At 36.6% G+C, this 16,585-nt stretch overlaps 1 pseudogene; it reads left to right on the top strand.

Moving 5' to 3' along the window:
• The first annotated feature begins 9,883 nt into the window (after positions 1–9,883).
• LOC112813847 (prostaglandin E synthase 3-like) lies at positions 9,884–10,384 on the top strand (annotated as a pseudogene).
• The last annotated feature ends 6,201 nt before the right edge of the window (positions 10,385–16,585 follow it).

Here is a 16,585-nt window from a genome sequence, read left to right as displayed (position 1 = left end):
TGTTAGAAATATATATCAGAATATCCAGTTATTCTTGAGTATATGAGGGTTCATTTTCCTTACTTATCAAGGAGAGGAAACTTACCTGTCCAACCAACTTAGTAGTGAAACTTAACTTTTTAAGTGTCGCTAGATTTCTCCACAGTTTCTCCCTCTATCTTTTCACTTTCCCATTTTTTTTTCTTCCATTGTTGATATACATGAGCTCCGGGAGCAAACGGTCTAATGTCCCTTCCTTGCTTCCATGGCTCATCAATCTCTCTGCCCTGCATCTGCCTAGATGGTTTTGCTGTTCTTCCTTTCCTCTTCTGATTCTACATCAGGGTAAAACGAGAGACAGTCTACACAGAGGATAATGAATATTGATCTTAAAATTTAGCCCCAAACACCTAAGCAGTGGATCAATTTAAAGAACACTCAGGTGTGAGAAAACCTAATAGTCACCCTAAAAAGAGCAGCAGGCTGCGTTTTGATGAAACCACGTCCTGGCTCTGATAGTCTCCAGTGTTTAAAAATTAAACGTCATGCAATTTTCAAAAATAAGGGACCGGACTTGTTTCCAAAATATATGAAGTGATTGGACAATATCCAGAGACTGTTTGCCATGAATATATCTCTCTAGTCCTCTGGTTAAATAGCCTTTCCTCCCACTTTTTGCTGGGCATATGATGGTCCCATTGATTAAGCTCAGTCGTAATTCCCCCACTGTTTACTGTTCTTTCCTGCACCATCTCTGCACCTGCATAAAATATAAGCTGTCTTGAAGACACAGATCAAAGGTGAATTTTTCCATAAAGCCTTTCCTGAGTCTCTAGTAGGAACTGATCTTTCCCTCCTTTGATTTTCTGAAAATTTTTAACCTATTTAGTGCAAAATGTCTTGTACAAGTGTAACTACAAAAGCAGATTACAGATTCTTTCAGGAGAGGTTCTTGGTCTAGCTTGTCATCCTCTATATTCCCTAATGCAGTGAATGGCTAGCAGATGGTTGTTAGTAAACATGTGTAGGAATAATTTTAACCAAATAAATTTATTGAGTAAAATGAGAACTAGATGAAAGAGTTCTACCAGTTATATTACAATGGATATGATATCTCATTTCCAATGATAAAAATGGAATGAAAGTCCCAATGAGGTAGTACCAAGACAGACAAAAATGTGTCCAAAAATGGGAAAGCAAACTAACTTTCATTGAACACTGTTAGTTTCCTGTGGCTTCCATAATAAATGACAACAAATTGGGTAACTAGAAACAAAACAGAAATGTATTCTTTCCCAGTTCTGGACACTGGAAGTCCACAATCAGTTTCACTGGGATGGTATCAAGGTATCAGCAGGGCGGCACTCCCTTTGGAAGCTCCTGGGGAGAATGCATTCCTTGCTTCTTCCAGCTTCTGGTGGCAGCTGACATTCCTTGGTTGGTGGGCCACATCCCTCTAATCTGCCTCCATGGCCACACTGCCTTCTCCTCTTCTGTGTCAAATCATTCTCTGCTTTCTTTCTTTCTTTTTTTTTTTTTTTATGGCCACTGGTGGTTGCATTTGGGGGCCCAAGCTGATAACCCAGAATAACTTTCCCATCTCAAGAATCTTAACTTGGTCTATAAAGATCCTTTTTCCTTAAAAGTAACATTTACAGTCCAGGGATTAGAACCTTATATCTTTGGGGGCCATTATTTAGCCTGCAATAAATATCAACTAGACATGTTCCTCTGCATGGTTTTTCTCAATCTGCTTAGTTTGTGAAGAAATTAATTGCTGTTCTGATTTGACAGGTGAGACCACTGAAGTCCCAGACGTTGGGTGACTAACCTAAAGTTACATGTAGTCAGTGATTGAATATTTGACTCAAACCTAGATCTGTCTGGCTCCAACTTGATTCTGTTTTTCTGTTATATCCTAGACGCTTTTAAGTCCTAGACACACAGTAGATTCCTAATAAATGTTTGTTGATACAAAAGAAAACCTTCAGTGAGATTTTGAAGTTTGCTGCTTTATCATTTTGTCACCATTTCTAAAAGTTCATTGATTTTTAAAGCATTTTTATATATCAGATGTCTCTTCAGAAAGTGTTTTCAAATATGAGTGCAGTATTGTTTCCAAATAGATTATCGCTGAGAATTGGAGGCAGTTTTGTCAATGTAATTCAACATAAGGGATGTGAAGATTTCATGTAGCAAATAAAAAAGAATCAGAATCTGAGAGGGTGAAAATACGTACCAAAGTCATTAGTCTATAAAGCCTGAAAACATACAGCCGCAATACAATCCAGGGTGTTTGGGAATCAGCTAGATTATCGCTGTGAAGTAATGAGGTTTCTGTAGGTACTGAACATAAGGTTAAAATTCAAACATTGTTATGTATTTGCCCTGATTTCCCCTAAGTCCTAGATCCTTATAAAACTGTATTACTGGGCTCTGATAATTCACTATATGTTTTCTAGTGAACATTTTAAAAACCTCCTTTGATGAAGTGGTTTTTATAACTTAAGGAAGCACCACTGGGTGACTTCCACTCCACTAGTTTAATGCTACCTAGTGTAAAAATACTGGTTTTCTTGGCCCATAAATGCAGGTATTATTTTTCTGTTTCTGATGTAACAAGTTACCACAGATTCAGCAGCTTAAAATAAGAGCCGCTTATTACGTCAGTTCTGTAAGTCAGAAGCCCAGGCACATTGCTCATCTGGTTCTCTACTTCTGGTTTCAAAAAGTCAAAATTCTTGGCAGGACTGCATTTCTTTCTAGAGACTTTTTGGATTTGAATTTACTTCCAAGCTAGATCAGGATGCTGCCAGAATTCAGTTTTCTGTGGCTGTTGAACTGAGGTTCTTGCTGCTTTGCTCACTGGTGACTGGGAGTCATCTGTGTCTTCTAGCAGCTGCCTGCATTTCTTGGGTTGGAGCCCCCTTCCTCCATCTTCAAAGACACCAACGGTGGATTGAGTTCTTCTCATGCTTTGACTGTCTCTGACATCCCTTTTGGCCTCATTGCTCCTCTGCTGTCTTCCACCACATATTTTGACTGACTTTTCTATTTTCCTCTTCTAATTTTAAGGGTCCATGGGATTATATTAAGTCTACCAGAATAAGCTCCCTTTCTTAAGGTTAGTTGGTTCATAATCTGAATTTAATCTGCAAAGTCCTCTCACAGAAATAACTAGACTAGTATTTGATTGAATAACCAGGTACAGGAATCTTTGGAGAACACTTTTTTTTTTTAAGATTTTATTTATTTATTTGAGAGAGAGAGAGAGGGAGAGAGAACACAAGGCGGGCAGAGGGAGAAGCACACTCCCCACCGAGCAGGGAGCCTGATGCAGGGCTCTGATCCTGGGACCCTGAGATCATGACCTGAGCCAAAGGCAGATGCTTAACTGACTGAGCCACCCAGGCTCCCCTGGAGAACAGTTTTAGAATTATTCCTAAACCAAGGTTTAGAGTCTCAAATAAAGTGTACTTTTATTCTTAATTCTCGATTTCTAGCCTTCAAAGATCAGATTACTCAGTAAGGACTTAATACCAGAAACATGGAATTAACTGCCTATTTTCCTGAATAGAGCTGAAGGATAGAACATTTGAAGGTTCAGACACACTTGTGCAGCCACATTTCTATCTCAAATATGAATACTAGATGTGTAGCAAAGGTTGGATACAATTTTTTTAAAAGTCACTTATTCTCAAAAGCTTATATATCTAATGCACCAGGGATAATAAATATGAACTATGTTCAAATGGAAAGAACAAGTACTTACCAAAATCTTTAAGGATTGACAAGATTCTTTTTTGACAATTTTCTTATTGACAAAGGGTAGTAAAATACTTTTCTGTTAAGAGGTAGCTCACTTCAGCATTATCAAGTGTCTTATCTTGGAGGCAAGTCTTCTATCCCTTTCAGTTGCTCCATTTGGAGGCATTCTAGCTGGTTAAGGGCATCTTCTCCAAGAGCCAATAGACATTGAAAGATAACTCTTAACATGTGATAATTTAATGCTTTCATTTACTAACATGGAAAAACATCATACCACTCAAGAACCTGATTAGATTACCATATCTTAGTTACCTGATGCGGAAGTTCTTATAAACTGAATAAGAGTGCAAGTGTTGTGGGAACAAAACTTTTTAGGAGCAGGTGATTTTCCTTTCCACTTTATTTCCCCTTCAGCTGGCTGGACACTGAGTTTCAGATAGTGAGGAGCTGTGAGGGCATGAGTAAGCCACAAGATGGAGGGCGCCTAAGTCACTGGATCCCCACATGGAGAAGGCCTCCTATCAACCAGGAACACCTGCATTGGATAGTTAGGTGAGCTAGAAATATATTTTATTGTGTTTAGGCCTTTATACCTTTTGGATCTATTCTTTCCAGCAGCTGGTATTACCCATACTACTACCTCTTGCATTTATCTTCCTCTGGAATTCATAGCATAAATTTCATGTTTCAAGTTCTCCACTCCCTGACACTTTAGATGACATAAATCCTTATCACTCTCAAAATGTTTTCAAGGATATTTAAGTTGTAAAGGTCAAGAGTATATTTTGGAACTCAGAGCTGAGAATTTGAAACAAATACTGAAATAGTTTGTGCATTATTTCACTGGAGCAAAGCACTTTAACCTTGTTTTGTTTTGTTTTGTAGTTTTAATCATGGAAGGGATACAGAGCAAAGAGCAAAATTAAGAGTAGTAAAAAAATATACATGGATGAGAAATGTCAAAATATCATTTTGTACAAGTTTAACAATACTACAGAATGCTCTTGGCATAAAATTAAATTAAAAATTAAATTCAAGATGAAGGGAAGGAAAACACAGATCTTCTTTTAGGTGGAAAGGGTCTGAATTTAGAGATTTATTATAATGCAGAGTTTAAATATGCTCACTTTTGCAATGTTGTCCTTCTGGAAAGTGCAGGTAGTTTTTTGGGTCCCAGTAAAGCATTATCAGTGAGTGCTAGTACCTAAAGTCATGAGTCCATGCTGCTTTTATGACTAATTCAGCTAGGTATTTCTTTCTTACAAATTTCTCATTTGAACAAAAGATGTGGGAAGATAATTTGAAGCTGATCCATATATGACAGAGTTATCAAAGATAAATAACAGATTGGGCTGACACCTGGGAAGAAAATCTTACAGAGCCAACAGGATCAACCATTGTTAGTAATAATTATATTAACATTCATATTGCTACTACTTACAGCATCTTTTACATCTGTAATTTCTCAACAAGCATAGATGTGATTATTATTATACATTGTAAATGTATCAGAAAATAATCTTAGAGAGATTTCCAACAAACCAGCCAATGTCATATAGCTACTTTGCTCAAGCTTCAGAATTAGGAATTGTATCCAGGTCCTAATATTATTTTAAAAATGTCTTAATTAGGAATCTCTGATTTACCATAATAACCATCAACAAAGATTATTGATAAACTACAGTATCCAGAGAATTTTAGGCTACTTTTCATTGTGCCCATTTCCATTAGTGTTTTTATTAATTCTATGTCAATATTGCTGGCCTCAAATAAAAAGGTAACACTACTGTGGATGTGTTTTTTTGAAGATAGAGTTAACTCCTCTGAAAAATGACAAATTCTTATTTTAAAAACAAAACCATTGAAACATACACAAAATTAGATTCTAGGATAAATGTAAAGAATCAGTATCTCAAACTTTTTCAACTAATAACTGCAAAATCCAGATGAAATACTTTTCCTGATTTAAAGGTTTTTTTTAAGTCAGCTAATATACTATTTCTAGTCACTATATTACCTAAAGAGTAAGGATTTTAAGAAAAATATTTTACAAAGAAAACAGAGCAAATGTAATTTGTAACCATAGTCACTTCTTAATCTAAATTTAGTCTTTTATAAATGATATTTAGACTTACCATTATTTACAAAATCATATAATTGATTGTTTTTAGAAGACAATGAACATTTCTGTAAATGGAGGCAAATTGTATTATGTTCACACAACACTGGGTTACGGTTAACTACAGGGAGACTGATGAAGGTATTGGGAACTCGGATTCAAATAATTCATCAGAATGTTCATTAGGAAAACAGTCTTAAGAATTTGATTACTAAATCACATCATTTTAATACTATTTATTCAAGCACTTAACAATAATTTATTGTACAAGAAACAATGGTGATAATGTTGCAGGTGCAGGAGGCATGTTGGAGAAACAAGATGTAAGTCTCTACTCTCATGCTGCTTACTTTCTGATAAAGACAAACAGGTGGGGCCCCTGGGTGGCTCAGTCATTGAGCATCTGCCTTCCTCTCAGGTCATGACCCCAGGGTCCTGGGATCAAGTCCAACATCTGGCTCCTTGCTCAGTGGGGAGCCTGCTTCTACCTCTGCCTCTGTTCCTCCCCACTTGTGCTCTCTCTTGCTTGCTCTGTCTCTATCTCAAATAAATAAATAAGTAAAGACAAACGAATAGGAAGCAAGAAAAAAGAAGAAGGAGGGACAAAGAATTAAAAAATGACTGTCAAATGTTGACTGAATTATTTGATAAAAAATAATCAAATAAAGTCATAAGCAAAATAATTACTTTTGGAAATGATGTTAAAATCAAAGTCAGTAAGTACAGAGCTGTAAAGTATAAAATCCCCTTTGAGTCTCTTCATAATTTTGCATGTTGCTTTGTTTATTCATCTAATGCTTTGCACTTGGCAAATACCATTTCAAATGCTTATGAAATCCTCACAGAGTAGTGGCAATTTGCCAGAGCATTTCTCTCCTGCTTTTCTAAAACACACACACACACACACACACACACACACACACACACACACAAGTGAAGTGAGGGGAAAATATATGAAAATGTCCATGTTGAGGTGAAGCCCCACGAGATGGATGCTAGCCTGATGGCCACTCTACTCACTGGTCTATGCAGTGAAGACAATTTTCTCTGCTGCAGGAAGTTAGAATAGATATCAAGGGGTGGGTTCAGTGGATCTGTAAGTGTAATACTTACTCTCTTTCCTTAAATGCATGGAAAAGATCCATACAATTCAGATCATTTTTCTAGAGAATGTTAAGGACTGACAACCACATCCAAAGCTGGCAATCTTCATATCATGGAAATAACTCATTGCACACTTTGAACTAGTGAGCTTGCACAGGATTTCATAAGTGCAATTTTGGATGTTTCAATATGAACTAACTTTATTTTAGCAATTTTCTGGAGCCCAGCTCTGCCATTGATATTATTTCATTCTCTAGTAATCAATAGCCATCCAGAGTCAACTAGTTTGATTTTTTTAACATGATTCATCTATTGTATTTAGATAGTACTTAGAATGAAAACAAAGCAATTTAAATTGGAAAAATATTTGATTTTGAAAACAAAGCCTTAAAGCTGATGTACAGTTAAAATAAATACAAATTTTTATATTTCCAAATCTCATATCATCAAAATCCTGTAAGATGATATACATATAAATGGAACACTTTTTAAATTGACAGTTGCTCTAAAATTGAAATGGAGAAATACAGTGTTTACTTCTAAAGAATTACTACTTTAAGGTCAGACTAACTATTTCTTCCTATACCTCTATCAAGTAGACTTAGAGTGTGTTACTGAAATGAAAGTAACCTATATATAAATATATATCAAGTTTAGAGACGGATGGGTAAATGCTTTAAGAGGTTGTAAATTGCATATCAAAGTAAACAATTTTACTAAAATGTGGTGCTTCAAGTAAAAAAGTACTTTAGCAAACTTACTAGTTAGGTGCTGGTATATTCTTTGGTTAACAGCTGGAAATCGCTATTCCTTGTTTGTATTAAAAAAAAAATGTCTGTACAAGATGTTGGCAGTGACCCTCCCTGGAGTAAAAATAATCTACACAATGGTTGTCTTTGAGTAAAATACTTACTAAGAAAATGCGTATTTGGAAAAGTGTAACGTGGAAACAATCACACCAGAGAGAAGAAATTTGATAATAACCAAGTTTGATCAACTGTTTTTAGAGGGAGCATTCTGTCTCACAATTATAGTTCCATATTCCATAGTGACAATGACAATGAAGAGGTCTTCCTTAATACCAAAGAACACTAAGTTGGATTAATATATTAAACAACTTTTAAAAACAGCATTAGATATAGTTTCTTCATCCATAAATATGCATAAATTAATTCTTATTTATTTCTAAGAATTGTGAAGATTAAATGAAATAATCTACAAGAAAATATCAAACATCTATTGATACTCGGGGTGTGTACCCTAAATGATTATTTTCTTCCCTTTTTTCTTGAGGTTTACTGATTATGGTACAATTTACAAAGTTAATTTACTTGCTTCAGAGGATTCACTCCAGTATAAAAAGGACCAGTAGGAATTCTGAGAACAAATGTCTGATTGCCTTACATGAAACCCATTTTTGTTTCTATTATACCAACGTCTTTCCTTCCTGGAGCAGAAAAGATTACTGTCACAGGATTTAAAAAAAAAAAAAAAAAAGTCACTAATCTCTAAGACCAGTCTGTATAAGACCTGTATTTCCTAACTCCCAACAGTAGGCTACCACCTAAATTATTTGACCGAACAGGGAACTATAATTCATTTATCCTGATGTGATTTCTGTGTCTCTCGCCACCTTTTCTTCTCACTCTGACCAAGATGGCCTTAACATTCCTCTCAGCTTGACAAAATTTTAGGCAGGTTTCTTCCCCACTATTGGCCCCTAACCTCCCTTTTCTTAGAGCATTTGCTTTAAATGCTTGTAATTGCAAATTCTTTCTCTGCCCTTTTGAAATGTAGATAAATCCTCCCCCAGCCTCTAGCCAGTTTTAAAACCCAGGAATGTCTTTTTCAAGGACCTGGGAGTCATCTCTTTGAAATGTAATCATCAAGAAAGATAGTACCCCTATCTCCCATTGGACTGGACGATAGAAGCCTAACTTGCTAAGTGCCTATTAGCAAACTCAGGTGGCTTAATCACAAAGAAAAAACATTTTCAAACTCAGGAATGATTCAGTGTACTGGACACATTCCACTGACCAACTTCCAGTACTTTTTCACTAGCTTACCTCAGCACCCCCCCTGTTACTTTTTTTTTTTTTTTTTTTTTGAGAGAGCGAGAGAGTGCATGTGCTGGAGAGCGAGAGCATGAGTTGGGGGAAGGGGCAGAGGGAGAGGGAAAAAGCAGACTCCACGCTGAGTGGGGAGTCCCATGTGGGGCTTGATCCCAGGATCCTGGGATCATGACCTGAGCCAAAGGCAGCTGCTTAACCAACTGAGCCACCCAGATGCCCTTCCCTTCTACCTTTTGATTCAGGGGAGTAGAGTTCATTCTCTCTCCCCTGTAGCAAGTCCAAGGGTCTTTATCGCCTGCTTAACTCTGGTGCAAGTTTTCTTTGACAGTTCCCTTCTTACCAAGTAAGCTCTGTAGTTCATCATTAAAATAACACACTTGCCAATATTCTCAACTCATTTTCCCCTCTTTTGCTCAAGCCCCAAATCCATATAATCGACCCTTCCAGTGCTTCATTTGGAGAAAAACACACAGCCAGCTGATTCACTTCACTCTGTCACTGTTGACCTCAAGTTCTAGAACACTATAAACAACCTCAAGGAGATACTGATTTATACAGTAAAGGTCCAATTTTGTTAATGTACAATAAAGAATGTATCTTTCTACTTACCAGGAAGCATGTTTTGCCATATTTAACTTCCAATATCTCCTCCACAGACAATCTTCTATAGAGAACTGTGATGCTGAGAGGTTCCTCCTCTCCCAAGACCAGAGTTGGTATTCTCTCTGCGGTGCATTCTGGGGACTTGGGGGGAGCCTGATGCTGCTGTAGCCTGAGGGAAGCGAGAAGAATCAGAGAGGCCCCGGCCCACCCATTCACCTGTACCCCTGTTGGGTTCACCATGCAGTCCGCTTCAGCAAAGTGGTATGATAGAAGAGACTACATCTTCATTAAATTTTGTGCTGAAGATTAGTAAAGATGTTAATGTAAATTTTGAAAAATCCAAACTTACATTCAGTTGTTCTGGAGGAAGTGATAATTTTAAACATTTACATTAAATTGATCTTTTTCACTGGATTGGTCCAAATGATTCCAAGCATAAAAGAACAGACAGATCAATTTTATGTTGTTTATAGAAAAGGCGAGTCTGGTCAGTCATGGCCAAGGTTAACAAAAGAAAGGGCAAAATTTAATTGACTTAGTGTGGACTTCAGTATTGGAAAGACTGGGGAGATGATTCAGATGAAGACACATAGAATTTTGATCATTTCTCTGAGATGATGAACAACATGGGTGATGATTAGGATTTGATTTATCGGAAGTAGATGGAGCAGATGATGTTTCACGAGACAGTGATGATGCCAGCTCTGGAGTAAGGAATGTGGTTATCACCAGATTTTGAGAAAGAAAAATAACTTCTCTGCAAGATTTCGTAAATGAAGGAATTCCTGAGTTGATAGCTCTAAAGGCAGATGCTGTATTTGCCTCTGTTAACCCATTTTTCAACCTGTTTGTTTTTGTAAAGTTTTCACCAAGGGTTGATATGTACCATTGAATGGAGCAATTTTAAGTCAGTAAGGCAATAACTTTATGCATGAACTTTTCCCAGACTTCCATGATGCTGTTGAAGTCCTAGGTAATTGATACAGCCATTGTGATAAATAAAAGCATTCCACCTCAGTCTCCTTTACTTCATAATGTAGACACTGACATGATAGGAAGCTCTTGGCTTAGAAGAAAGATAACTAAATTTTAGATTTTAGAACATGGACTCAAAGTGGCTAATGAAACAAATTGTTTGATACCCAACTTGTTCCTCTGGTATATCCTCCAGAATTATTCCATTAACGTTTTATTTTTCAAAAAATTTCCTTCACGTTATTGTAAGTAATCACTTGTCAGTGTTCCAGATGTATTTTAGCTAAAACTAGTGAATGCCTTAACGTTGATGGTTTTGAAGCCTGTACATTTAGTACTGTTTGACCCTTAAACTTTTACATCTCTTAGCATGGAGGACAGAGAAAGGTTGTACATTGTTGCTAAAGAGTGTACATTTAGACCAAATTTGCATTTGGCAAATGAGTGAAAAAATGTTGATACGCTATTGGATGTTTTTGTTTCTTTTTTTTTTTTTTTGATTCAGCTTATCCCAGGCTGAAAGCCTCAATTTATGTTCATGACAGTGGGGATTTTTTTTTAATGTCTACATTCTTTCTAATTCTAATACACTGTTGGAAGACCAAAAAAAAAAAAAAAAAAGAGAGAGAGAGAGAGAGAAAGAAAAAGAAAAGAAAAAAGAACCAGGATGCTAAATCCTGCACTTAAACTCCTATAATAGTTCTCAATTACTTCTCAGATTAAGTCCAAAATCCTTATGCAATTACTATTAAATATCTGATCTCAAAATCAACTTAATTTTCTATAATTCAACTTTTTCTGTCTCTATTTTATCATTGTGGGTGAAACATCTCATTCTTTCAAGGGTCATCACCACTCCTCATACTCACCTCCCAGGGATTTGTTATAGTACTAGAGTCTTAAGTAGTGTCAAGGCAAGAGTTGAGGGAGGGAGGACAATGTACTCCTTGGCTTTGCTGCAGTAGTTTGACAATGAAATACATATCACCCAGTTGGTTGGGCTACTCCAGGTCCAGTGATTTCAACTATTCTGTGCCAGCTGGGACACAGAGTATTTTGGAGAGATTGTACAGGGCTCCATCTTCCTAGACACACCACATACCTCTCTGTGGGTGACTTGCTAGATCCCCTTGGTCTGCCACAAGGCTGTCCTGTTCACAAGACCCACCAACACCTCTCTCTCTCTCTTTCTCTCTTCATGTTTTTCTCACTTTCCCCCTTCCTTCCTCTCTCTATCCCCTATGTATCACTCCAATGTCTGTTCTCTCTACAGTTCAGGAGTTTATTTTGGGGGGTCATAGATGGGAGCCTCCTGCTCCCCTTGGCTTCCTTCAATATATATTGCATATAGGTTCTGGAAATAAAAATTATAAGGACTTACAGGTCTTGTCCTGTTTGCTTCTCTACCACATCCCATCCCCAAAACAGTGAGCACAGAGCCCACTAACTTCTTGAATGGAGAGACAGGTAAAGGTGGAAAAATTATGCCTTAATATCAATACCACAAGATTTATAATTTTACTTCCACTGCTTGTCCTCACCCATATACATTTTCCTTACATTCCTATAGCATCACGTGGTTCATAGCTTCCTGAATGAATTTGCTCATTTGTATTTCCTAATCTTTGAACAGTTGTGTTTGTCCTCTGTCTGCTTAGAATGACTCTTCATGTGTAAACAGAAATGTGTGCATTATGATGAGAGAGAAGGAGCCAAGGATGCCTCTGCCGTCACCTTCATACATAGGTGTATCACCCTTCTCCCAGAGGGTAGCAGCTATTTGTTCATGGACCAATTAAGAAGTCAGTGTAAATCTCTGCATTAAATGGTAATAAAGGTTAGTATTTTTTTCCAGATAAAAACAAACCTATATCTATCTACAAAAATATATCTTTATATATTCATATGTATGTATGTGTATATGCATGTATACACATGCATATATGTATTTTTAGAAGTGGGAACATTTTGTTTAACCTTTGCATGGATCTGTTGAGACCATTTTGTAAACCCTGTAACATGCATGAATACTACTTTGAACAAGACCTCTACTTAACATACATTCACCTCAAACATTTTATATATTTGAGCTGCCATCTTAGTGTTCTGTCACCAACCTTTTAAACATGTTACAACTCATTACTCCCCAACTTATATTAAATACTTGATGAGTTTTGGGAGACTGATTATTCACTTGATAGTAATTGTGACCACATCAGTGTTACCAACAGAGCCTCCACAAACCATTTCTTCTTGTGACTTACCTTTGGGAAGATGGATAAACACATGTTTTGTGAAGATGATGATTACTTTCAATAACATACAGTGACATTTTCTGATCTTGCTTCTAAATTTTGAGGATGGAACCCCCTATGCAGTTTAGAACTCATCTACAGAGACCCCTAGTTAAACCCCTTTGGGAAAGAGTTTTTAATAGTAGGAGCTTAGAGGGGCACCTGGGTGGCTCAGTTGGTTAAGCATCTGCCTTTGACTCAGGTCATGATCCCAGGGTCCTGGACTCAAGTCCCGTGCAGCATAGAGCTCCCTGCTCAGTGGGGAGTCTGCTTCTCCCTCTCCTTCTGCCCCTCCCCATGATTGTGCTCTTTCTCTCTCAAATAAATAAATAAAATCCTTAAAAAAATAATAAAAACTTAGATTATTATCCTCAATGATTTTTTTAACCTCCATCTACAGTGTGTATCTTTATATAGCTTTTATTTTCATGGTTATCAACCACAGGTAGGCCCTAAATATAACCTAGAGATTCTTCTAGGTTCATTGGTCTACTCCTCTGACTTGGTTCATGGCATCTATTCTAAATCTTGTTAAGGTTATTAGTGATGTTATATTGCTGAATTATATGAACAACTTCTGGTTCTTATTTTGACCTATCAGCCATTGTCAGACTATTTTGCCCTAGGAAGACCATTATCTCTCAGAGAAGCAGCTCTTTCAGTAATCAGACACTGACAAGTTAACCTTTACCTGTCAAGGATTCAATCAAGACTCCTTGCAAAAAAAGACATTTTTCTTTATTTTTAAAGTTTTTAATTCCAGTACAGTTAATATTGTTACATTAATATTAGATGTACAATATAGTGATAATTCAATAATTCCATACATCGTGCTCTCCTTAAGCCCCATCACCTATTGCACCCCCCCCAACCTCCCCTCTGGTGACCATCAATTTGTTCTCTATAGCTAAGAGTCTATTTCTTGGTTTGTCTCTCTCTCTTTTTATTCCTTTGCTTGTTTGTCTTGTTTCTTAACGTTCCACATATGAATAAAATCATATAGCATTTATCTGAAAGACATTTCTCTTGATCAGGGTTCTACTCATACAGCCTTAAATTTGCCATTCCCCACCTCTTACTCTTTATTCCAACCAAACCAATTTCCTCATGTCTTGAGTTTTTGTAAATGCTACTCCTCTCTGTTATGCCCTTTCCACATCCTTCACTTCTAACATGCAGCACAGGGATCTGGAAAGCCATCTCTATGCACCCACAGTTATTCTCCTTCCCTTGTCTGGTTCTCCGTCTTCTCATCTCCAAGAACTTCCTCTGTGACAGCAATTTAAAAAAAATTAAGATTCTATTTATTTGACAGAGAGAGAGAGAAAGCACAAGCAGGGGGAGCAGGAGAGGGAGAAGCAGGCTCCCTGCTGAGCAGGGAGCCCCACATGGGGCTCTACCCTAGGATACTGGGATCATGACCTGAGCCAAAGGCAGACAATTAACCAACTGAGCCACCCAAGCACCTCTAAATTGTTTTATTATCTGTTTATTTACTGGTTTTTCCATAAGATACTATATTCTTTTGCACAGTGTAGGCACTTGCAAAGAATAGCCATTCAATAAATGATAAATAGATTAATAGATAATAGATAAATAGATTAAAGAATGAATCTCCATTTTCCCCACTATTCCTTTTTTCCTAACTTTACACATGTAAATATTTTGAAACTTTAAAAGTGAAATTATTTTGAAAAAATCAGAATCTCCTAACCATGATATGCTAATCTTTCTAAATACAGCAATACAAATACTTTTGCTTTCAGTTTCAAAACTGTTTAATATTGTTGACATTAAAACCAAAATTGCTTCCCTAAATATGTTAGAAAATGAATTAGTATGTCGAATAAAACAGAAATCAGAGCTTTTTGGGCCATTTAATGTTTAAAAATTTAAAAATAAGATGCACAATATAAATTTTTATTTTTCTAAAATTCTCTAATTAAAAAAAGTCTTGCTAATATTCTACATTCACTGCAGAGCTGCAATATAATTTGTAAGGCAGGAAGGTTTAAATACTATGCTTTGCTTATTAATTCCCTGATTTAGAACAGTTCTTCAAGGAAAAACAACTAAATTGCAGTCAGCATGAAGAAATTGGATTCGGTGATGACTGCTACCTTTAAAGCTTGTGACCTTACATTATTCTGTCATATGCCTAAAGGCAATGGAAGTACTCTAAATTAATTTTAGGGCCACACAAAAATGTTTCCTTTAATCACAGAATCCAAGTGCAGGATACCTCCTGGTGTTCTGCTATCATGTTTTTAATCTTCATAACATGATTCTGTAATGTGTCCTATTTATAGCAAAAATTCTGCAAATTTTTCCAGAACTATTTTTTTTAAATCTTGGCAATAAAATGTACCTCTTTGTACCTCCTCCCAATGCTTCTCTGAAATAAGGAAAAAACTATTTCTTTGCATTGTATGTTCAATCAACCTGTCTTCGCCCAGTGTTTAAAGATGCCTTTAGGATTACCAATAATAGACAAACAGCGATGCTCATATATCTTGAATATCCTTGTGTGTTTTCAAAGTGGCAGAGACTTAATGAGAGTTTAACTTGTGCCAAGCACTTAAATTTTCACAGTAATGCTTTATGTGTCATCACTCACTTTATGGATAGCGAAACTGAGTTTTATAAGTTTAGTAACTTGCCCAAGGTCAGTCATCTAGTAATGGAAATAAGATTTTATAGAGCCAAATTTACAGAAATGTGGCATAAACATCGATGATCACTATCTCTTTGCCTTTCTCCTACAAATCAAACAAAAACGATAAAAAATTATTAAAATTAGTGGAAAAATTACATCAGTCTTAGATACTATGTAAAAAATGAATTATTATGCCAACTATGTCAAAGAATTTCTAGATATGATGCAGATATGACTAAAAATAAACCATTGAGGACAAACATTATCTCTTGTGGGGAAAGTAGTACCATATCCCTGAAAGCAGAGAAGACACGCTAAGAGCTTGGAAAATACTGAACTGTCTCCTGATGCAGCAGGTTACACCCTGCATTAGAGACATAGGGACACAGTCCAGGAAATGAATCCCTTCTGGGCAGAAGACTAGCTATGGGAAACATCTTGTAGGTGCAGAAATTTTTCTAGAGAGAGGATTCCAGGTAAAGAGGGATTATATAGCCACCATCAGCTCACTCATCACTTTAATCAAGCTAGTGGATCACCTAAACAGAACTGACAGACTGAAAAAAATTAAAGGATAAAAATATTACCATAAAAATTATTGTATTTGGTATCTCTGTTTCTATTTTTTCCATTCTTTCTTGATCTTACTCCAACATGACTTTTACCTCTATCTCTCTACTGAAATGTCTCTTGGCAGGATCACTAATGACTGTAAAGTTGCTGAGTCAAATAATCATCTTCTGGCTCTCGTATCATCTGACTTATTAGCGGCATTTGATCCAGCTGATCACCCCTTTCTCCTTAAATTATTTCTTCCCTTGGCTTCCAGGCTTGCCTACTGTTCTTCCTACCACTTGTTCCCATCTCAGTCTCTACAGTTTGCCCTACATCCTCATGCTTAATGTCGTAGTGCCTGCGCTCAATTCTTGGTTGTCTTTGTCAAATATACTCTTTCTTGGTGATCTCATCTAGTCTCTAATCACTGATGATAACTCTCAAAAGTATGTCTCTAACC

Source organism: Callorhinus ursinus, unplaced genomic scaffold, assembly GCF_003265705.2.
Source record: "Callorhinus ursinus isolate GAN/ISIS: 27379988/994484 unplaced genomic scaffold, GSC_fseal_2.0 scaffold6, whole genome shotgun sequence".
In the NCBI taxonomy this organism is placed as follows: Eukaryota; Metazoa; Chordata; class Mammalia; order Carnivora; family Otariidae; genus Callorhinus; species Callorhinus ursinus.
Note: the sequence above shows the minus strand (reverse complement) of the source record. Positions and strands in the feature narration are given on the sequence as shown.